Here is a 24,673-nt window from a genome sequence, read left to right as displayed (position 1 = left end):
ATTTAAATATCAATAGTTCCATCCTTGGTGATAGAGTTTACTTAACTGAAGGTGGCTGCCTTCATTGGAAGGAGAGAACAATTTCTTTCATACCTGCTGTGTCCCCAGACCTTAGCTACATTATTCCATTGAATCCTGACAACTTTACCATATCACAGTTGAAGAAACTGAAGCTCACTGAGATTAGGTAACTGGCCCAGGCCACACGCTAGTAAGTGGTGGAGCTGAGATTCCAACAGAGGTCTGTCCTTCCCCGAAGGCCACGTCCTTTCTGTTCCATCACCTTGGTAATGTGAGAGCCCGCCAAGGCCATTAAATGAATTCCCATGGACCACAAAACTCTGCCAAGTTGCCGGGTCTAAACAAACTCCATTGGGATCTCTTTATAGCTCCTTGAAAGCCAGCAGCCATCCAATAAATTTTGACACACACACACACACACACACACACACACACACACACACACACACACATCATTAAGGTGAAGAGAAAAACTGACACAAAGGAACAGTCTACCTATTTAACCACTGGGCCTCAAGGGGGTGAAGGGAAAAGGGCAGGAAGAGGGGCCCGGCTCTGCCGGAGGAGCACTCAGGTTGGACCCTCTGTCTATGAGCTCAGGGAAGTACCCTGCTCGCCGTGGCCACGGTGCCACCTAGCATCCCAACACCAGGCAGAAGCCCAACCCTCACAAAGCCATTCACAGACCAGCTGGCAGCAAAGCTGGGAAGGGGGTATGAAACCCTCCCACGGGCCACCCCCCTTCATCCTGCTTCCCGTGTGGCTTTCAGTTTACAGGAAACGTCTCTCCCTGGATGCCTCCCTCAGAATCTCCAAATTATTACACGAATCCACTGATGGGCACAGTGATTAGGAATGCCATCAATTGCTTCATTTGTAGGTTCTGAATAGTCTCTCCTAACCAGAGTGTTTCTGCCACGGCTGAGAGTTTTATTGTCCTGAGAATACGAGTCACATTGCAACCCTGGTCTCCGGGAGGCACAGACACTGACTTCCATGCCATTCACCCAGAGAAAGTTCTCATTCTTGGCTGGGGGATCGGAAAGGATTTTGCTGCACACACCCTAACTACTGTTCCTGTGAACAGTCGGGGACACTGCAGGCAATGACTTTGTGGGGAAATCCCCACTCCCGTGAGCTATGTTTTGGCCCAGATCCCTCTCAAGATTTGAAAAGCAGTGTTAATCATCCAGAGTGTTAAAACCCCTGGAAACATCAGTAAAAGTGCTTTGCATCCGAAGCTACTTTCCCGGGGCAGGGGGTTGCAAGCCTCCTCTCAAAGCACATGGACCCCGTATTTCGAGCTCCCGGGGATTGTTACCCAGGACGATGAAAATGGCTCCCTCTGCCAGGGCCTGGCTTTCAGGGACATCTGTGAGGTCATGTCAAGCTGATTAAGAGGAAACCTCTCTTTCGGGTACGACTCGAGAAGAGCGTTTCACCCAGAAGGAAGCTCTGGGGCTGAAAACAAATCAATGAAGGATTTACAGATAGATGTTCTCTGGGCCCAAGTACAATTTACGAAATGCAATGTGGAAGAAGATAAATCTCCTCCCTCTCTCTGCCAGCCTAGAGCAGATTCCTGAAGAAAAACAACTCTTTGCCACAGAACCTTAGACTCGGCTAGAAGTGAGTTTCCTCAAAAGGCACCGGGAAAGGGTTGTGGATTCCTGAAATCCTACAGCAAGCATTTTAATCGAGCAGCATTCAATGTAAAGGGGAAGGGAGGCGCCGCACGGTGTTCCTGCCGGGACAATTTACAGAGAGAAAGTTCTATGCGATGAGTTTTCCAATAACACAGGGGAACGGCCATCTGTCAGACTGACTCGGTGGCAGGTCATTGATTGAAGAAGCGAGTCAAAGTCAGGGTTATGCCCTTTTCATGCTGACCTGAGGGAGGAGACCCGGCCAGGGAGGAAATGGTTTGGCAGGAGCCCGAGCTTGAAGAAACATGTTTCCTGGCTCCTCCAAGCCACTTGGGCAGCTAGGTGAAGCCAGGGCCAAAGCAAACACATTGGGAGCTCCCTCCAGACCCCGACCCCTCCCCTTCCTCCAAAACCCATGAAAACTTGATTTGTTTCAACTAAACACAAGCTGGGAAATTGGAGAGGAAGCAGAGGGGAAGCAGGAAAGAAAGGCGGGCCAGGCAGCGTCCATGCAGTCAGTTGTGTTATTGATTTAGAGCCACACAAGCCCCGGAGTGCCATCGACAAGGATCATACCTCCTGCTGATCTCGGGGGAAATTCTCCAAGATCCATGGCTGGGAGTTAAGGAGAATCTCTAAGCCATCAGGAAGGAGCGGAGCACTGCAGCTCCTCAGAATGATGGACCAGGGCGAGCTTTAATTAACAGGGTCTGATGCCTCTTCTTTTTTGGTAACTGAGAAGATTTAAAGGGCTAGAGCCCCAATTTGGAGGGTGCCGGCGCTGCGCCTGCTGCCGCCTTTGCTGCTGGTCCGTCCACTGCTCCCAGCTGCTGGAACAGCTTCCTGCAGACCTCTCTCTTCAGCAAGGAAGCCGAGCAGTGAAGGTGGGAAAGTGCAGCCGGGAACCCGGCGGGGATCTTGGGCTACGTGGTTTTAATCAGAACTGCAGGGCCGTGGACCCAGGCACTGCCCATCTGAGTGAGTCCTGCACGCAGTCTCCCAGACCGGGGAGAAGAGCTGGGCTCCTTGGGTGCAGGTGACTGCAGGAACCCCCTCCCCAGATGTGGGGTTGGATGGACAGTGCCCAGGAAAAGTGGGCAGCAGGGGCTCTGCCGTGTGCTTCCTTCCTGAAAGGACGGCTGGGTGACAGCTACCGTGTACGCTGTACACACACCCCTGCCCATATACACACGTATCTGTCCAGGTACACATGCATGCCTGCCCATGCACACACACATGTACCTGCACATGTACAAACGTCTGCCCAGGTACACACACACCCCTGCCCATGCACACACATGCCTGCCCAAGTACACACACACCGATCTAGGTGCGCACACATGCCCATCTTCCAGACCCCCAGGTACAAAGGCACATGACCCGCAGCCAGCCAGACGTCCTGTCCCTATACCTGTATTTTACAGGTAGATCAATAAGGGAAACAGTTGTAACACAGAGCACAGCCAGAAGGGAGCCTAGGGAAAGGCGGTGGAGGTATGAGCCAAGGGGTGGGGGGACGGGGGGTCCCTGTCTCTATGCTGCCTGTCCAGGAGCAGGGCTCTATGCCAGGGAGAGTCTCAATTCAAGACCAAGACCCCCAGAGCCCCCCTGGCCACACGGCCTCTCTCCACCTGCTCCTGCTGTCTATTCGTGAAGCCTCACCTTGGATAAGACCTCCCTGTCTCATCCTCACACTTACCTATCCTGGGCTTGGCATCCTTACAAGAGTTGATTTTCTCTGTGACACTTCAGCTGATATAGCAGCACCTAGTGTGATACTTTTAATATCATTTTCTCCCAGTAAGCACCCAAAAGAAATCCGGCCAATTGGGGCTCAGCAGACTCAGGGCCCAGCCCTCAGGGGCGGGGGGAGGGGGAGGGGAGTTGAGCGGCGGGATGTGGGTGAACCTCAGATCCTGCCCAGCTCTGCTACAAGCACAGATGCGACCCTCTCCCCATCTTGAGCCTGGATTTTCTCATTTGTAAAATGACAGGGTTGAACTGAGCCAGCGCCCTTCCCCGAGAGGGGAAGCAAGGAGGGAGACGTGGGGACTCTCAGAAAGCACGCTCCATCATCCAAACACCAAGCTGGACCACATCTTCTCCTCGGCTGACGGGGACGGCACACTGCAGAGGGCATCCGTTAAAAAAAAAAATCTAGAAAAACACTGTGTGGGATTATCTCCAAAGGCCTCCGAGTCAATGAGGGATGGAGTGGGGCGGACACACTCTCCCTGATCGCAGCTTCTCCTCTGAGCCATGGGTCCTGCGCACAGCCAGCTCGGGCTGGCAAAGGTCAGGAAGCAAGTGCTTGCAATTCCAGCCGAGCCTCAGGTAAAATCACTGACAGCTCCAGTCTCTCCCCACATTTCCCACACCCACTTTACCCCTGCCTGGCACCCTCCTCTCACCCTCAGAGGCCAGTGCCCTCAAGCACCCTGGCAATAAAAACCTTCTTAGCAAAGACCCTGCTATCACCTGCTTAGACATCAGCTCCATGTAACTTCCTGTCTCCGTCCTCCGGGGAGACTTGCATATGGCATCTTCTCTTGCCTTGAATGAGAGTGACCAAGAAAAACGGGGAGATCGGGGCTGGGGGCTGAGGTGGGAGATGTGTGCCAGGCACAAAAAGTGTCCCCACAGACTCACAGTCCCAGAGCCCTCTGGCCCTCGGGGCATCTCTGAGGAAGGTGGCCTCTGGGGTTGACAGAGCTGGCACAGCAGAGACACGTCCAAGAAAAGCCACATGACAAGGAAGTATCTAGAGGGGACAAGGGAATTCCAAGCTCCATTCCTACTATCAGATCCTTGGGGTCTTTTCCCCAGTTTTCATTAATAAAATCAAGCCCCACATCTTTGAGACTGGCAGCAAAGGGAGTGCTTCCCTGGGGAGGGACAGTGGCCTCGATACCCCTCACTCGGGGACCCCTGGAGTACTCTCCCCATGGGACCACAGCTGCCAGCGCCATGGCCCCATGGCCCTTGGTGCCCCGTGATGCCGCAATACATGTCTTTCCTCAGAACAAAGGGCTATGAACGCAGACAGTGACAGGATCTAGGCCCCTGGGGCAGAGACAGTGGCTTACTCAGCTCCACCAAAGCCCCCGGTGGGCCCTTAGGAGGGGAGGTCATCTGAGGCCCCCACCATGGGGAAGTGCCCTTGGGAAGATCCTGACTTCTCCGAGTCCAAACGGAAGAGACCATGGCCTAAGGAGAAGGGTGGTCCCTCCCCACCTGTCTGAGGTCCACGTTTCTGCTCCTTTGGCCCAAACGATGACCTGCCTCTTCTCCAGTGATTGACAAATGAGAATGTCCCCCCCCTTCATTCCTATCTGCAGGAGCTTAACTTTATCTGACTTTTGCAAGATAAGCTTACCAGAATACAACTCAGGAGGCCTCACTCTTTAGACGGTGGGAGTGATTCCGTGGAGCCTCGAAATTGGCCTGTCCCCAAATCTGTTTTTGTGAATCTGGTCACCCACCCTGGCCCCTCGGCACAGGCCAGTCGCAGATGCTCTGCCACGCTGGGACCGGGCTCTCTAGACCACTCTTCCCAGGCACCCCTGCCCCCTGGCCTCCAGCGGTTCAGCCAAAGGAGGCAGATGGGAAAGCCAGGAGAGAGAGAGCGCAGAGGGACGGCTCCCACCCCCAGCCTCCTTCGTTACTGCTGAGACCAGCCTCACTGCACCCCTTCCGAGGTCCAGCACCAGCTTTGCCCGCCTCGCAGAGGTGCCGGCAGCTGGGTCATGTCCCCGTGCACTCAGACCACCCACCAGCCATCCACACTCCACCCCAACCGCCGTGTCCCCTCCACTGTGGCAGTCCTGCTGGGTTGATGCCTCCGTCAGGGCCTCTCTTAGGCCAGGTAAGACCACCTCTTCTCTTGTGTTCCCCAGCCCTAGAGATGGTAGCTGTTCTCACAGTGATTAATTCTTGGATTGTTTCAGCTTTCCAGTTCCTGTGTAATTAATCCTCTGTGTTAAATACCATCTGTTTGAAATAGCTAGTGTGGTTTTGTTTTCCTGATTGGACAAGAATTTTCCTTGGAGATCCCAAATTGGAGTGTTCTGATAGTCATGTTCAAGTCAGAATCTGAACATTCTGGCACATACCACACGTTTTGGAAATCAATGTTAACATTTGCAGGTTAAAAGAAATTACGAGGGAGCGGAAAGTTTTAAGATTGTTCCTCATGTTGGAGCCCACTGGCATATCCTTATGTTACATATTTGTCATTTATTACACCAAATTTACAGATATCAAAAAGAAAAAAATACTCCTGGTCTAATTTTAGAGCTACTGAATTCAAAACAAAAGATTCTTCAGGGGCAACTTAGGAAGTCAACCTCAGAACTGAACTGAACGCCAGCCCTACAGGGAAGAACTCAGGGTAACTTACACATGATCGTTCTGCTTACTGGTAGATGCTACATTAGGTTCATTGAGTAAATCTTAGTACGTTTCATCAGTATTTTGGAACTTGGACCGTGTAGGCTATTAGGGCATTGGAGCTCCTTAATTCATCTCTCATTTCATCCCCTTGGGGTTCTGATCTGAGAACAGAGAGCAAGACAGAATTGTTCCTCGGGCAGGGGTAAGAATGTGGAGGCAAAATGTTTTTGCAGCCCATTACATCATCTTGACCTCTGCCCAGTTTTCCAGGACACCACATCCAGCATGGTCAGCGTGTGCTACCCTAGAGATATGGCCCTACGCAGCCCTCTCCTCTCCATCCGCACTGTCACCGGCTTCACGCAAGCCCTTTTCTCCCTCAGCTGATCTCCTACGAGAAATTTCTAAATGAATCCCCCTCCCTCCATTCACCAGTAATGCCTGGTGTCCTGCTAGGCACCAGAGATATGGTGGCAGGTAGGGGAGATGCAGCCCAGCCTTTGGGGAGCTCAGGAACTTGAGAAAGACAAATATCAAGCAATTGCAAAAGGGAACAAGGGCAAAGAACAAGAAATGCCCAGGGCGATGGCCAGCTCTCATCTGAGGACTGATTTACTCTGCAGGAATTGGGGAAGGCTCCTGAGGTGGGACCTGGTGAATAAGTAGGTGTTGATGATGTGACAGGAGAGGGATTGCTCCCGACAGACAGAACAGGCTCTAGGGTACCAGGCACCAGGCAAGCAGGATGCCAACACTGACCAAGCGGAGACACTGGTTCACGGTCAGATGGAGAAGTAAGTAATCAAGGGACACCCGCGCGGCCTGTGTGCTTCACGGTAAAGGAGACAGGAAGCTGTTATGGGGCTAAGCTGGATCGTGAGATGTACCTAAACGATCCTTCATCAATATGCATTCTCTAAGGAATCTGTGGTACAATCCAAGTAAGCAATGAAGGAAACGTGAACAAGGCTTGACAGTCGGAGCACGGTTGGATCAGTGGGTCTAAAATACAAAACATTTGTTACCCGTGGTCTGTGGGTAAGATCAAACTCCTTATTCTATCTAAAAGGTCCTTTGTAAACTGGTGGCACCAATCTACCTTTCATCCCCCTCTCATCTCCTCCCAGGTCCCCTCCTAACGCACATCAATCAGCTCCAGCCGCACGCAACCACTTGCAACTCCCAGAAGAGGCCAGCTTCACACATGGAGCCTTAGCACTGCTGTTCCTTCATCCTGGAATGTCCTTCCTTGCTGCCCTAGTGAACTCCTACTTATCCCTCAAGACCCGACCCTGATGTCACCCCAAGGATCACCTTTCCTCCCAGCTTCCCCCAGGCAGAGAAGGGTACCTACCTCCCCGGGGGCAATTACCACCCTGTACAGCCACATGACTGCCTCCTGCTCCGTAAGAGTACCAACAGGTGTCCTCCTATCCTTAGTGCCTCGTACAAGGTAGTCCCACAAATTCTGTTTCAGATGAACTAGAGTATATACTTCCACATTAACAAACTAAGCGAGCTTAGCTCCCTGGTGTAAAATGCAAACTTTGTAAAACTCACACCTATGAATTTCGAATCAAATGTCAACGATCTGGGAGCCACTAATGGCCTATAATCAAGGGAAAGTCTGCTCAGTAAGTAAATAGTTGTCTTCTTTGTTGGAATAAACCACAAGCAATGATTTACTAATTTTCTCGTTTTCCGCACATTAGTCAAATTTTCTAGAGTGGTTTCACTGTGTCCTTGCCCTCAGAAGTAGGCTAGACACGCCCCCTCAATGCAAGAACAAGAGGCCTCTGCTCCTGTAGCCTTGCCCATGGGTTGCCAAATCAAAGTAAATGTATAGGGTCCCAATTTAAAGGGAAAGTGCTCCAACACGGCATGGCTCCCATGTGTATGGGGTGCAGGCGTGCAAGATTTGGAGCCACCAGCTTACAAAGCACCAAAGTCCAAGCGCCAACATACAGCCTTCTCCCACGAAGGCAAAAAGACATCCACCTCATTCCTCCGGTGGTAAAGCAGAGATGAAAATCCCCAAGCTTACTGCCCCAGGAGATTTCTGTGAGCCCGTGGGATCAACTGTATAAACGTAAGGTCTTGGCTGAAGTCTCCTCTTGAATCCCGGCTCTAACTTCCTGATCTGCTCTTATGCCCAGCTCCCTAACATATCACAGATCAGCCTCCACGGCCACATTTACCTGGTGGATGTGGACCTGGTACAGATGTTGCTCTGCCCCCCATCCCCCACTACAGGGCACAGAGCTTTGCTTTCCTGAATCCCTGGTGAATCTGAGTTCTGCTTCACTGCCCTGCAGTTCAAGGGCTCAGAGGATTTGCAAAGAGCAGAAACGGCAGCCTGCTTTGTTCTCTCCAAACGGCCAGATTCTTCCCTCTCCAGTTCCCCTCTCCTTCCTCCTTCCTTCTCTCTGTCCCACTCCCTGGGCCGAGAGGGTGGCACACCTGGTGCCACAAACACCTTATGAGAGGGCACGACAGACTCAGAGCATGAACTGGACATGCGAGGAGTTAGTAGTGGAATCTGTTCCCAGAACACGGAGGGCTAGGGCCTCAGGAGCCGCTCTAAATCCAGACACAGAGGTGCAGCCTGGGCAGATGTTAGGTCCCCAAGCGGCTCACTGGCTAACGCAGCGGCCTGGGGAGGTGGGGCGACATCCTCAGGTGAACTTTCTGAAGGTGATGAGTGGCTCACAGCTTGACGGATAGCCTCGTTCTGTCCACCTGACCTTGGGCATCAGCACAGTTGGCCGCACTGTCCAAGCCTCTAGGAGTAGAGCAGCCCCGCAGGGTGCTCTGGGTAAGGCGTATGTGAGCGAGCGTCAGTGTCATTTCCCTAAATCACACTGCTGTCACTTAGCAAGGCCATCTACCGACGTTCAAAGACCGAACTTCCTCTCCTATCTCATAGCTGGACGAGATGCCAAACTCAACAATAAAACCATTGGCTTCTAAGAAAACAAACCAGTCAGACAAGCGTGTGTGTACAGACACAGGCTGAGGCCAGAAGAAGTGAAGCAGAGCAATGTCCACGGCCCCAGTATCCTGGCTCCAAACACAGAAAACCCACCGTGGAGAGAGGGCTACAGTCAAGCGGTGAGATTCCAGGCAAAGGGCAGCCCTGTCAGGGGCATGAATTGCCACCAGCCAGCCTTGCAACCAGGGTCTTTTCCGGCCAAGAGATAGGAGCCGTGCAAGGAAGCTTGAGTGGGGAATGGGATGGGAGCTGCTAGGATGCCCAAAGCACCCACCCACCCCCAAAACAAAAGACCCCCACGCGGCTCTCTCCAGTCCAGCCACCTTAGTCCACTCTGAGGTTTCCCTGGCCGGAGTCCTTGTTAATTTCCTGCAATTTCGACACAACTAATGCACACTCATCTTTGAAAGTTGGAAAACACAGAGGGAATCTTTCCAAATGCCGCCATCCAAGGGTCACTGCCATAAAAATTTATTTGATTTATTGCCAATAAGAGCCTGGCAAAAGCCTCCTTCTCCACCGCCCGCTTCTTTATAAACTGTGACCAGGCACTAAGGTGACTGGGCCCTGAGTCTCTTCTGGAGGACCCAGCCTGCTTGCGCCCCACCTGCCGAGCCAGTTGGGGCAGAGGCTGGGCCACAGGGGCTCAGCACCTGTGTGGGCAGGCTGTCTTTGGAGATCAAGACCGGACCCCCGTCATCTGCCTTCTCAGGTTCAAGAACTAGCACATTTTCCGGAGATAAAAGACCACCCTGGAGCCAACTACCATTTCTTCTAGGAACTCAGAGAACTCCAAGGATCCAAGGACAGCTCAGAGTGGAGTAAGGAAGATCACTGCAGGATTAGAGTAGAAGATCACTATAAGCTTAAAGGAAAAAACATGCAAGAACCTGAGATTGCTGAGTCCAAACTGGTTGGGAATGGGACAGATCTGATCTCTTACTGAGTCCCTACCTCATTGTTGGTTACATCAAACGGCGCCCCCACCACTACCCCAGGGTAGCTGTGCAGAAGGGGTAAATGCTTACATGGTTCCCCTTCCACCCTGAAAACCAGTAATGTCGAGGCTCTGTTGTGTCTTTGTATAGCCATGAATAGATAGGTATCTCTTTTATTGGGTTCTGTATGCAATTGGACTCAGGGACACAGCTGATAGCTAGGGTAAAGTACGACTAATATTACTTTGCAAAATAATAAAAACGCCATCCCTATTTTGTATATTCTCATCCCCCAGCCCACCTAGACCTCAAGCCCCCTCAACAGTAAGAAGAAGAAGAAGAAAAAGAGTCCCTCCCTTGAATTCATATTATAATAGTAGCCAAATAGCAATATTAGGCACATCCACCCCAAGGGCATCCCACTGCTAGCCCATCCCTGCGTGCTAATCCCACATATTCCTGGCTTTTTCATCTTGCCTTCTGTTTCATGTGGCCAAGGTCCCACCAAGCCCTTAAGCTAAGTTTTCCTTAGCCCATCTGAGACTGTTCATTGAATTTGGCAGAGCAAAGCCTGCTCTAGACTCTCCAGTCGCGGCTGTCCCGGGTGACATTGTAGCCTGAACGACTCCAGCTTTGGGAAGTACACCACTCAAGCAAAGTTAGAGCAGTATCTCCAGCCCCCTTCCTCAGCCACAGGAGGAACAGTCACTGTGAGGATGGCTTATGGCTCCCACTTGGATTCATATGTTTTAGTCCTTGGGACGGATGCCATCACATAGCAAAGGTGCTGAGAGTAGAAACCACTAATATCCTATGACCCAAACTCGGATTCATCTCATACCTGAGACTCTCCTGGACAGAAATCAGGAGTGGTACCACATATGGCAACCCCAAGGCTTTCCAAGAACCTCCAGTCCCTCTAGAGGTCTCCACATCTGCCTAGCGTCGGAGAGGAATAGCCATGGCTGCCTCGGTCCAGCTAATGCTTCTGAAGGTTATCAAACCAAATTAACCCGGACAAAGCACAGGAGGGCATCTCAGATGCCTCTCTAGTGTCTCCAGAACTTGAGAGAGAGGAGAGAATTTGGGGATCATGGTGCAGATGGATATGCTCCTGGATAACTTTTGTTTTGCTATTCATGGCCCAACTCAGACATCACCTCATCCAGGAAGCCTTCCTTCATGCACAAGGTTAGGCTCCCATCCTCTGTGCTCTCAAAGCAACATGTACTTTCCTTTTAGACTTATTACACCACATTTTGAATTCCCAGGGGCCTCTCTGCTCCCAAACACACACTAGACTGTGTGCTATTGAGCCCAGGGGCTGTGTCTTACTCACTCGTATGGAAGGCTATAGCCATGACCTCCTGCATCTGCCAGTGGCCTGGCTCCTCCCAGCCCAAAACTTGAGTTTTAAGACCTGGCCTGTGTCTATCTGCACCAAGACTAACAGCTTTCCACTCACCCCCAGCCCTAATTGCTGCAACCGGGGGAAATGAGAAGTGGGATTTGAAAACAGAGCTCTCCAAGGTCAAATCAATAGAAGCGGGTTTTGTAATGTCACAGTCAAGGTTGGGAAAGAGACAGACACTCTTCCAGCATAATAAAGTCCAAAAATTATGTCAGCAGGAAGACATGAATCTTGTGTGTAGATCATTGAAGTCTGTGGGCAGGAGATTAACACTTGCAGTATAAGTGATTTGTCATTTTAAAAAAAGAGTTTGGAGTGATCATAGAGGAACAAAAAGAAAAAGCAAGCTTCCCCCCCCGGAGGTCAGGGTCCCCTCCTTTCTCTTGTCTGACTTCCAGGCTCCAAGTCTCCCCCTGACTCTGAGCAGCAATAAAATGCATGGGGACTCTAATACTGATGAGGAGCCGGGACGCCCCAACGGAGGGAACAGCTCCCACCCGGGAAAGGAGAAAAGCAAAATGGAGAAGAATGAGGACGAGAAACAGGTCCAAGTGGGAGATCTGGTCAACCAAGAGGACATCTACTTGGGGGTCAACGCCCTAAAGGTCCGGTCAGGGAGATCCATGCCTGGTGTGGTGCAAGGATTTGAGCTTATAATGCTCATCACTCGGCCCATTGCCACCCCAGTTCTGTACAGTTTAGAGTCTATCACAGGCACCTGGATTGAGACTGAACTTTCCTTGAGGGTGTGTGTGTGTGTGTGCGCGCGTACATTTGCACACAAGAGTGAACAGGTACTTGCCTGGCAAATTAAGAGAAGGGACTAGCCCTCCTTCCCCAGATCAATAGCAGGCACCCAAGACACCGACAGGGTCACTGATGTGGAGGTCAGAGGACCCCCGGAAGACGGCACCCAGCAACAAGGGAGTCCACCGGCTAGCGTATGACATTTATAATCGAGTATAGAAAATGCCACAGAGGAAGTGCCAGATGCCTTGTGGACACAGAGAAAGGGCACCTTAGGGCCTGGGAAGGCTTCCTGCAGAATGTGATGTCTGTGTTAAGCTCTGAAGATCAAGTAGAAGTTAGCCAGAAGCATGTCCATGAGATACCCCCGCCTTTACCCCCAGAAAACAGCTAAAGCCCTCTTGTGGGTCTAAGGTGAGGAGATCAGTGTGGGTCACATACACCTCAAACGTGTGAGAGCCAGTCTATTCCCCTGGTGAGGCCCCAGATCTCAGAGCCTATCACTTACCGGTGTTCCTGGAGGTGGTCCCAAGCCCTTTTCCCAGAGCTGCCAAAGTGGTCCCAATCCTGCCAGCTGTGCTAAGAAGAAGGATTTGCAGTGTCTGCAGAGCTGGGGAGCCCCACTCCAGAGCTGGCCCCGGCCTGGCCCCTTGGAACCCACTGAAGGTGTGCCAGACCCTGGCGAGGCTGGCTGCTTGGGCTGCAGGACGGAGAAGTGAGCCGCGAGCTCCCTGGAGCCTGGCCAGGGCCCTCTGGCCGGCCAGGCAGGTGGAGGAGGAGCTGGAGAGAGCCTGATAAAACCTCCAGAGGCTCAGATTAACTCGCGAGAAGCTGTAGGATCAGCGGGTTGACCCAAGGAGCCCCTTGCAGAGCGCCAACCACCCAGGCAGGTGAGGGTGCATCTCCTTCTGGACACGCTCCTGGTTAAGCTGCTGCTTAAATCTGAGCTGCACTTCCTGCCTCACCCCACCTGCCACGCACCCTGGGTAGAGTCCTCCGCTACGGGACTGGCTGTTGGCTCCCTCTAATCCTTTTTTTTTTTCCAATATATATTTTACTGATGTAAAATTCACACAAAATAAAGTTAACCTTTTTAAAGCGAAGAATTCAGTAGCATTTAATACACCCACTATGTTATGCAACCACCATCTCTATCTAGTTGCAAAATATTTTCATGACCACAAAAGGAAATCTTATACCTATTAAGCAGTTACTTCCTTCCCACCTCCAGCCCCAGACAACCACAATCTGTGTTCCACCTCTATGAATTTGCCTATTCTGGATATTTCATATAAATGTAATTGTATAATACGTGACCTTTTGTGTCTGGTCTCTTTCACTTAGCATAATGTTTTCAAGGTTCATCTACATTGTTGTACGAAGTATCAGTACTTCATTCCTTTTTATAACCAAATAGTACTTCATGTATGCATACACCACAATATTTTTATCCATTCATCCATTGATGCATATTTGGCTTTCTACCTTTCGGTGACTGTGAATAGTGCTACTGTAAACATTCAGGTACACTTATTTGAGTACTTGTTTTCATTTCTTTGGGGTATAGATCTAAGAGTGGAATTGCTGGGTCACATGGTAATTCTATGTCTAGCTTTTTAAAAAATTTTTATTTATTTAATTTATTTATTTATGGCTGTGTTGGGTCTTCGTTGCTACGTGCGGGGTTTCTCTAGTTGTGCTGAACGGAGGCTACTCTTCGTTGCGGTGCATGGGCTTCTCATTGTGGTGGCTTCTCTTGTTGTGGAGCACTGGTTCTAGGCACGCAGGCTCAGTAGTTGTGGCTTGCGGGCTGTAGAGCACAGGCTCACTAGTTATAGCGCACGGGGCTTAGTTGCCCCGCGGCATGTGGGATCTTCCCAGACCAGGGGTCGAACCCGTGTTCCCTGCATTGGCAGGCAGATTCTCAACCACTGCACCACCAGGGAAGCCCTTATGTTTAACTTTTTGAGGAATCACCAATGTTTTCTTCAGTGACTGAACCATTTTACATTCCCACCAGTAATGTACACGAGTTCCAAATTCTCCACATTCTCACCAACACTTATTTTTTTCTTAATAGTCATCATTGTGACTGTGAAGTGCAATCTCATTGAGGTTTTGATTTGCATTTCTTTAATGACTAATGATGTTGAGCATCTTTTCACCTGCTTGTTGGCCATCTTCTTTGAAGAAATGTCTATTCAAATCCTTCACCCATTTTTTTTTTCACATCTTTATTCGAGTATAAATGCTTTACAATGTTGTGTTAGTTTCTGCTGTACAACAAAGTGAATCAGCTATATGTATACATATATCCGCATATCCCCTCCCTCTTGAGCCTCCCTCCCACCCTCCCTATCCCACCCCTCTAGGTCGTCACAAAGCACCGAGCTGATCTCCCTGTGCTATGCAGCAGCTTCCCACTAGCCATCCATTTTACATTTGGTAGTGTATATATGTCCATGCCACTCTCTCACTTCATCCCAGCTTCCCCTTCCCCCTTGTGCCCTCAAGTCCATTCTCTACGTCTGCGTCTTTATTCCTGCCCTGCCATCAGTGCCACTTTTTTAAACTCCATATATATGCGTTAGCATACGGTATTTGTTTTTCTCTTTCTGACTTACTTCACTCTGTATGACAGATTCTAGGTCCATCCACCTCACTTACAAATAACTCAATTTCATTCCTTTTTATGGCTGAGTAATATTCCATTGTATATATGTGCCACATCTTCTTTATCCATTCATCTGTCGATGGACACCTAGGTTGCTTCCATGTCCTGGCTATTGTAAATAGAGCTGCAGTGAACATTGTGGTACATGTCTCTTTTTGAATTATGGTTTTAGGGTATATGCCCAGTAGTGGGATTGCTGTGTCATATGGTAGTTCTCTTTTTAGTTTTTTAAGGAACCTCCATCCTGTTCTCCATAGTGGCTGTACCAATTTACATTCCCACCAACAGTGCAAGAGGGTTCCCTTTTCTCCACACCCTCTCCAGCATTTATTGTTTCTAGATTTTTTGATGATGGCCATTCTGACCAGTGTGAGGTGATACCTCATTGTGGTTTTCATTTGCATTTCTCTAATGATTAGTGATATTGAGTATCTTTTCACGTATTTGTTGGCCATCTGTATGTCTTCTTTGGAGAAATGTCTATTTAGGTCTTCTGCCCATTTTTTGGATTGGGTTGTTTGTTTTTATGATATTGAGCTGCATGAGCTGCTTGTATTTTGGAGATTAATTCTTTGTCAGTTGCTTCATTTGCAAATATTTTCTCCCACTCTTAGGGTTGTCTTTTTGTCTTGTTTATGGTTTCCTTTGCTGTGTAAAAGCTTTTAAGTTTTATTAGGTCCCATTTGTTTTTGTTTTTATTTCCCTTACTCTAGGAGGTGGGTCAAAAATGATCCTGCTATGATTTATGTCATAGAGTGTTCTGCCTATGTTTTCCTCTAAGAGTTTTATAGTGTCTGGCCTTACATTTAGGTCTTTAATCCATTTTGAGTTTATTTTTGTGTATGGTGTTAGGGTGCCTTCACCCATTTTTAAATTGGTTGTCCTTTGCTGTTGAACTGTAAGTGTTCTTTATATATTCCAGATCTTTATCGGACATATGATTTGCCAATATTTTCTCCCATTCTGTAGGCTGTCTTTTCATTTACTTGATAATGTTCTTTGTTGCACAAAAATTTTAAATTTTAATGAAGTCCAATTTATCTATTTTTTCTTTTGTTGCTTGCACTATTTCTGCCATATCTAAGAATCCATTGCCAAATCCAAGGTCATGAATATTTACTCCTATGCTTTCTTCTAAGAGTTTTATGGTTTTAGCTCTTATACTTAGGTCTTTGATCCATTTTGAGTTGATTTTTGTAGAGGTAGGGGTCCAAATTCATTCTTTTCCTTTCTCTTTTCTTTTTTAAAAACACAATAGAACTTTCTCACTTAAGGGATGCCCTAAATGAGTGTTTCTGATTGGTGGGTGGCTCTTCTTCAAGTGGTGGGTCAAGCTTCTTCTATCTTTGGTTCTTCAGCACATGGCTCCAAGGTTCCTATACTTGTGCATATCAAGTAGACAAGGAGAAATCAGCATAAAGCGTTTATAGGCCAGACCTAGAAGAGGCACACATCAGTCCTGCCCACATTCCATTGGCTGGAACTCAGCCAAACAGTGTGGCAGCCATGAAAATGCACCTTTCAGGGCTCCTAGTGTAGGTAGCATAAATGACTGGTAGCCTGGCTGTGGTCCACCTGGATTTACCGTCACATTCATACAGAGGGAGGCTGTGCTTCTGCTGGGCTGCTCCCAGCCAATGACTAGTCATGGCAGAGGTCTTTTTTTTTAATCAAAATATAGTTGACGTATAATATTATCTGAGTTTCAGGTGTACTACATAGTGATTTGACATTTGCATATATTATGAAATGATCACCACGATAAGTCTAGTAACCATCTGTTCCCATACAAAGTAATTACAATACTACTGAGCATTCTCCTTATGCTGTATATTACATTCCCCATGGCTTATTTACTTTATAACTGGAGGTTTGCATCTCTTAATCCCCTTAATCTATTTCACCCCTCGACCCCCACCCCCTTGGCAAACACCTATTTGTTCTCTGTATCTATGAGTCTGTCTCCGTTTTGTTATATTCATTCATTTGTTTGGGGTTTTTTTTTTTAGATTCCATATATAAGTGAGATCGTATGGTAACTGTCTTTCTCTATCTGACTTATTTCACTTAATATAATACCCTTTATATCCATCCATGTTGTTGCAAATGGCAAGATTTCATTTTTTGTATGACTGTGTAGTATTCCATGGTATATGTGTACCACATCTTCTTTATTCATTTATCTATTGATGGACACTTAGGTTGCTTTCATGTCTTGGCTTTTGTAAATAATGCTGCAGTGAACATGGGGGTGCATGTATCTTTTCCAATTAGTGTTTTTGTTTTCTGTGGGTAAATACCCAGAAGTGAAATTACTGATCAAATGGTAGCTCTATTTTTAATTTTTTAAGGAAATTCCATATTGTTCTCTATAGTGGCTGCACCAATTTACATTCCTGCCAACAGGGCACGAAGGCTCCCTTTTCTCCACATCCTCACCAACACTAGTTATTTCTTGTCTTTTTGAGAATAGTCATTCTGACAGGTGTGAAGTGGTATCTCATGGTGGTTTTGACTTGCATTTCCCTGATGATTAGTGATATTGAGCATTTATTCATGTGTCTGTTGGCCATCTGCATGTCTTCTTTGGGAAAAATGTCTATTCAGATCCTCTGCACAGTTTTAACTGCACTGCTGGGTTTTTTTAATGCTGAATTGTATGAGTTCTTTTTATACTTTGGGTATTAATCCCTTATCAGATATATTGTTTGCAAATATCTTCTCCCATTCAGTAGGCTGCCTTTTCATTTTGTTGATAGCTTCCTTCACTATGCAAAAGATTTTCAGTTTGATGTGGTCACAGTTGTTATTTTTGCTTTTGTTTCTCTTGCCTTAGGAGACATATCCAAAAAAAAAAAAAATTGCTAAAACCTATGTCACCCTTCCCAATTTCAAACTATACTACAAAGCTACAATAATCAAACAGTATGGTACTGAAAATAAACAAACATAAATCAAAGGAACAAAATAGAGAGCCCAGAAATAAACCCACACTTATATGGTCAACTAACCTACAACAAAGGAGGCAAGAATATACAATGGAAAAAAGACAGCCTCTTCAATAAATGGTGTTGGAAAAACTGGACAGCAACATGCAAAAGAATAAAACTGGACTATTTTCTCACACCATACACACAAATAAACTCAAAGTAGGTTAAAGACTTAAATGCAAGACCTGAAACCATAAAACTCCTAGAAAAAAACATGGGCCTGCACCCTTCTGTTGTGGTGGGGCTGACTACTGTGGGCATGTGGGTAGGTGGGGCTGGCCCCCCAAACCAGTCTGTGCCTCATGCAAGAGCTGTGGGCCCACTGGAGGGCCAGGTAGGCTTCCTGCAGAATTGGCTGCACAGACCCAGGGAGTGGAGGGTGGTCAGGATTGGTGGGACTGGGTCCAAGCACAGCTGTCTACTTGGCCCAGGGGGGGTTGGGGCTGATGCCAGCCTGCTGGTAGGCAGGGCCAGGTCCCCACACAGTTGTCTGCCTGGCCCCAGGGGTGAGACTTAGAGCTGGTGTTGGCCCACTGGTGTTATGACAGTAGAACCATCTTCCACTAATGGCGGCTGTCAGCATCTCTGTCCCCAGCTGCCTCCTGCCTCTACAGGAGGTTCTCCAAGATCATCAAGTGGGTCTGACACAGGCTCCTTTCAAACTACTGCCTCTAGGCTGGGACTCGGAGTGTGTGAGATTTTGTGTGCACTTTTTAAGTGTGTTTTCTCTGTTTCCAGTAGCCTTCTGGCTCTCCCAAACATAAGCCCACTAGTTTTCAAAGCCAGACATTCTGGGGCCTCATATTCCCAGTGCATGACCCCTGGGCTGGGAATCCCAATGTGGGGCTCAGACCCTTGCTCCTTGGAGAAGACCTCTACAATTGTGGTATTTCTCCTGTTTGTGGGTCACTGGCCTGGGGTGTAGGTCTTCCCCATACCGTGTCTCTGCCCCTCCTACCCATCTCTTGTGGTTCCTTCTTTATGTCTTATTTGTGGAAAATCTTTTCTGCTAGTCTTTAGGTCATTCTCACAGGTAGTTGCTCTGTAAGTAGCTGTAATTTCGGTGTGTCCGTGGGAGGAGGTATGTTCACCTACTCCACCATTTTGGCCTCCTCTCCTCCTAACTTCATTCTTTTTCATGTGAATTTCCAGCTGTCCCAATCCATTTGTTGAAGAGACTATTCTTTCCCCATTGAATGGTCTTGATACCCTTGCCAAAAATTCACTGGCCATAGATATATGGGTTTATTTCTGGATCTGTGATTCTATTTCATTGGTTTATCTGTCTATCCTGTGCCAGCACCAGTTTTTTTGTCTTGTTTTGTTTTTCATTTTTTTGTTTTTTGTTTATATATATATATTCTTTTTATTGGAGTATAATTGTTTTACAATGTTGTGTTAGTTTCTGCTGTACAATGAAGTGAATCAGCTATATGTATACATATGTATCCCCTCCCTCTTGGACCTCCCTTCCCCCCCGCCACCCATCTAGGTAATCACAGAGCACCAAGCTGAGCTCGCTGTGCTATACCACAGCCAATACCAGTTTTGATTACTATAGCTTTATAATAAGTTGTGAAGTCTCTTTCCTTAATATTGTCTAAACCCAGTCAAGGGGAGGTGACCTAAGGCAGTGCTCCTTTTCCTAACTGGATACCTCATAAGTAGTGCCATACTCTCAAATGTCCTTTGGGACTGTGGATTATGGCTCTAATTCTGAAGTCAGAGTAAGAGTAAGGAGGGGGAAGAGGGAGAGCCATGAGAGGCAGTGCAGGAATTATTCCCTTCAGTTCCCTATGAAAGGAGGCGGCATAATGAAGTGAAAAGAACGTGGGCATGGGTGGGTTTCAAGCCCAACTCTGAAGCTACTAGCTTGTAGTCTTGGATAACTTATGCTCTCTGGCCCTTGGTCTTGTCACATGGAAAATGGGCTGTTGTGAGAACTGCATATGTGCAACAAGGTACATAAAGCATCTGGCCCAGAGTATCTGCTGAATAAATCACACAGAATGGAATTGGGAAATGACCATGGGAACACGGCACATCCTGACTACTCAAAGATCTGATATACCTACTCTGGAAGGGTGTTCATTGAGGGTAGATCTCGTGACTGCTTTAATCCGTCCCAGGCACACCCTGAGCCAAGCCAGGCAGTACAAGAGACAACATAGGTCTTTTTTAATATGTCCTTACCTCCTTTGCTGTAAATGAGCTCCTTTACTAATGAATGAATGAATGAATGAATGAACAGTCTTCTGTGGGATACTATATGGTAAGTTAGGCTTTCTGTAAGTCCACAAATAATGTTGTCAGAAGCTTGGTGAACAGGGAAAGCAAATACAGAATGAGGGTCTATTTCAGTGATAACCAATCCCTGTTCCCTTCCTGATGGAAGGGATCCAATATAACTAATCATCCTACATTTCTATTAAAGAAGGAGGCAAGACAGAGCTCATAGGGTTATCTAACTGCTTCCCAGAATTTCTTTTGTGTGAAACTTCCCTAGAGGTTCACATAAATGCCTAAATGGAGACAGATGTATTGAATTGGACTCTTCTTTGGAGAAGGAGCCCATTATGGGTCTGGAAACCCTCAGGGCTTCAGGGCAACTGGCCTGAGCCAAGTACTAGAGAGAGATTGCCAACAGTCAGTGGTGTTTATCCCTGAGCCTCCCTGGGAAACTCGCCCACCCCATCACCGGGCACAGGCTGGACCTATGCTGCTTTTGGAGGCCAGGTGTCTCTGCACCACCCTTGCCAAAGTGGAGCCCAAGTGGTCCCTGCCTCTGTGGGTCACATGCTTCCAAACTGAAGTTTGTCCAGCGTGCCTGTGACTGGCAGAGCCTCAGTCACATGCCTGCCTCCAGCCGCAAGGGCATCTGGAGAAGCTTATTCCTGAGCTTTGCATTGGCGAGGCACTGACACATCATTGGAGGGATTCTCCCAACACAGGTTGGGCGGGCAAAGGAGCTCAATGTTAATGACAGTTGTTCACCACTCAGGGCGTCTTAATGAGGTCCGATTTAGTCTTCGTAAGCATAATACCGCTCTTCTGCTCCCAATCACACTGCAGGGAAGGCAGGCAAAATGGGTCAGTAGAAAGATGGGACATGACAGGGCCATCTTCGCTAGTCCTATCAATGTAGTCACGGAAACCCTCCTACCTCCTGGGTCTCTTGAGCCTGGCATTTGCTCAGCAATACATCCTTGTACTAGGTGAATGAATAAATGAAAGGACAAATGAGACAGTGTAGGCCGATCTTCTTTGCCTCTGACACAATATCTGGCAGGTCTGGGGTTGAGCCCCAGGAGCTATAGTTCTGAGCTGTAGTCTCCCCACTCTCACCTGCTCCTAACCCACTGGCCAGATCTGAAAGACAGTGCTTTGGCCTTGTTTTCAGTTCTCCACTGGGATGTGGGTCCCTGCAGCCTGAACACCCTTGCTAACCCTCCCACAAGAGGTTGGATGCATCTCGTATCCCTGATGTTGGCCAGCTATTGGCTCGAGTCCTGCCTTCAAGAGATTTACATCTAGCAACATACAGGGAGGGGCGCTACTAGGGTCTGACTCTGATACTACCTGCTGCAGGGAATCCTCCTGCCTGTCCCATCTGCTGGACCAGAGTCCATGCTGGCCCCAATCAAACCCCTCTCACCCATGCTGAGCGGAGTCAGCTCCCCTGTGCCTGTGCTCGCTGCTCCTCACCATCAACCACAGCTGCTGAGGTCCCCGGGTACCAACCTGAGTCACAATACTCCCTACTAATGCCCAGAGTAACCTTTCCAATGATCTCAGGGACTGGGCATCCCAAGGCTAAAGACTAAGAAAACAGCTCCAGGCTTTCCAGTTCCATCACTTGCTCTTTCACAGGGATTTTTGGTTAAAACACTGACGCCAAAGTGTGACTTTCAAAAAGTGAACACAGTTATCATGCAAATATAGAATGAAAAAACACGTCAAAGACTTATTTAACTTATTAATGAGAAGATCAGAGCATTGGGTAAAGCTGATTTAAAAAGCATTTGAGGAACTGGGTTTTAAAAAAAAGAATAAAGTTGTTAGGTTAGATACAAAACTGGTTGATGTCCTGATAGTCCAATAAGGCCTTAACATTTGGATTTATCGTTCCTACCAGGTAAAAATCAATTGTCTCTCCACTAGGAAAAAACAAAACAAAACATCGAGTTAACGGGTAACTCCATAGTATCTGGGCTTTCAACCAGTAATGAAATAGTCTAACAAAGGTACATTCCCCTATAATTAAATAATGCTTGGGGGGCTTGCACAGCAATGCCCCTGTGTGATGCTGAAAGAAGATGTTGTCCTTTTTTTGCCTTATTTCCAAGATTTAGATGTTTGTTTGTTTGTTTGTTTGTTTGAACTCTGTGGATGGGTTGTGAAGGTCTCCCTAAGACCTGGGAGAGCTAGGCTATCAGGAAAATATCTTAAAACATGCACCTACAGAGTTTAGAACCCTGTAATGACACCTCATTGTTTCCTTCAAGGATAAAGCCCAGCTCTTGGGCAGGACACCCACAGCCTTGCATGCACTGAGTCCTTCACCAGACCACCTCTTGCCACTTCTGCACAGGCACCCAGCACTCTGGCCCATACAGACCCCTGAACACACTGGCCTCTTCCATCCTCGACTTTGCCCAAGTCTCATTATACCCGGAACCTGGAACATTCTTCCCCCACTTGTTCATCTGGATGACTCCTATGCTTACGTCATGACCTGCCTCAAGGAATACTTATTCCAGAAGTCCTTCCTTGACTCCTCCAAACTTGGGGAATCAAGCCCTCCCAATACAGTATTTCCAGTGGTAATTCTGGCGACACTACCAATTACTGGGTTCTTACCATACGTTAGACTTTGTCCGAAATAATCTATTGATCTTATCCAATTTAAACCTTTCATGAATGGTTGAACAAAGATAATTTTATCCCACTTTCCACTTAAAGATCACACAGTTGGAAAGTGGTCAAGGCAAGACTCAAACACAGATCTTCCGGATGCATAACTCTATTTGTTTCACTACTCTAGAATGCTTTATTTTTCGCACTGTTAATGCCGATTTTCATGAATTCAAGGGAATGAGTTTCATGGCACATGTCCCCTGCACAAAATGCCCAAGACTATGTGAAAATTGGACAAGCCCAGCTCCCACAGAGAGATAGGAAGGACATGGAAAAAGAGCATCTACTGTGGAGTTGGTTAGGAGTCCCTAGGAATTCTGGAATGACCTCAGCTGGCAAAGCCTGGCCCTTGGGTGAAGTGTAGTGCTGTGAGTCACTTCCTGATGGAGCTCTCTCAGGTCCCCTGCAGATAGTGGAATTCTACTGGATGTGCCCATATCACGTCTCAGCCTGAGCCTGTCAGCACTCTGGGGGCCTGCACAACCAAGCCCCTCAGCCTTCAAACACGATCAGCCTCTATCATTTAGGGCTGCTCCTTCAGCTTCTCTTCAAACTATTCATTCGTTTGTTCATTCATTCATTCCACACAAAGGTGCTAAGCACTTACCCTGTGCCAAACACCATACTAGGAGCTGGAGGTGGAAAAGGTTAGCAAAACTCTTTTCTTACATCCTTATCTTACCCATTCATTTCTAAGCTCCATTAAGACGGGGATTGTGTGGTATTCATCTTTACATCCTCAGGGCCTCTCACATTGCCTAGAATAGAATAGGCAGGAAATAAATGAATGAATGAGTGAATGAATGATTTGAGTACAACTCTAGAACATCTGTAACCAGGACATGACACGGGCAGCCCACACATTCTGGGCAAGAAATGAATGAATGAATGAATGATTTGAGTACAACTCTAGAACATCTATAACCAGGACATGACACGGGCAGCTCAGCCATTCTGGGCATATTCATCTCAATGAGGGTAGCAAGCCCAGAGGAGGCCCTTGACACCTCAGAGCCTAGTGAGGGTGCCTGTCCCCCTGTCTTCAAATGACTGCCCACCACTGATTCCCCTCCAATTAGTATAGTTATCTTGACACCCTGGTATACAGGGATGAATTGTGAGTGTATCATGAATAATTGGGTACCAAAAATAAAATCAACATTTGCAAAGAATCTAATTAAAATAATAAATTACAGGGGGTGTATTGTAGTTTTAATTTGCATGTCCCTAAAGACTAATGTACTGATCTTTTACTCACAAGCTTATTTGTTATGCATATGAGTTCTTAGTGAAGTGTGTGTTCATATATTTTACCCATTTTAAAGGGTTGTTTCCTTCTTATTAGGTTTTGAAAGTTCTTTATGTATTCTGAATATGAGAATTTTTAAACATATTTCTCCCACAAATATGTTTCTGTACCTTGCTTTTTTATTCTCTTAACAGTATCTTATAGACAAGTGAACTTTTAACATTTTGATGAACTCTAATTTATCAATTTGTACTTGTATGGATCATGCTTTTGGTATCAAATAAAATTTTGCCTCTGTGACTGGCTTATTTCATTTAGCATAATGTCTTCTAGGTCCATCCATGTAGTTGCAAATTTCCTTCTTTTTTAAGGCTGAATAAGATTCCTTTGTAGGTATATATCACATTTTTTTTATCCATTCATCTGTTGAGGGACACTTGATTCCCCTTATGTATCTAAAATAGTCAAATTTATAGAAGCAAAAAATAGACTGGCAGTTGCCAGGGCATGAGAAGAGGGAGAAGTAGGGAGTAGTTATTCAACGGGTATAAATTTACAGTTATACAAGATGAATAAGTTCTAGAGACCTGCTGTACAACATAATCCCTATAGTTAAAGACAGTGTTGTGACTTCAAATTTTTTTAAGAGTGTAGATCTCATGTTATGTGTTTTTACCACACACACATCAAAAAAAT

At 47.3% G+C, this 24,673-nt stretch overlaps 2 protein-coding genes and 1 long non-coding RNA gene across 12 annotated transcripts in view; 1 reads left to right on the top strand and 2 right to left on the bottom strand.

Annotated features, from left to right (window-relative positions):
• The window catches only part of CALN1 (calneuron 1), a 477,883-nt gene extending 462,914 nt beyond the window's left edge, over nt 1-14,969 (bottom strand). For 3 of the 10 annotated variants that reach the window (XM_082432419.1, XM_082432431.1, XM_082432434.1), the window contains exon 1: nt 12,656-14,969. The gene's annotated coding sequence lies outside the window, so the exon portion shown is untranslated. The other 7 variants (XM_082432430.1, XM_082432432.1, XM_082432423.1 and 4 more) reach the window with 4 other exon arrangements.
• The window catches only part of LOC309646299, a 181,392-nt gene that overhangs the window by 107,677 nt on the left and 49,042 nt on the right, over nt 1-24,673 (top strand). The window lies entirely within an intron of this gene.
• The window catches only part of LOC309646222 (S-adenosyl-L-methionine-dependent tRNA 4-demethylwyosine synthase TYW1), a 229,241-nt gene continuing 220,460 nt past the window's right edge, over nt 15,893-24,673 (bottom strand). Inside the window, exon 17 of the mRNA XM_082432337.1 lies at nt 15,893-23,486. The gene's annotated coding sequence lies outside the window, so the exon portion shown is untranslated. The remainder of the gene's footprint in view (nt 23,487-24,673) is intronic.

This window comes from Balaenoptera physalus, assembly GCF_965194825.1.
Source record: "Balaenoptera physalus genome assembly, chromosome: 16".
In the NCBI taxonomy this organism is placed as follows: Eukaryota; Metazoa; Chordata; class Mammalia; order Artiodactyla; family Balaenopteridae; genus Balaenoptera; species Balaenoptera physalus.
This window is presented reverse-complemented; position numbering and strand designations above follow the sequence as displayed.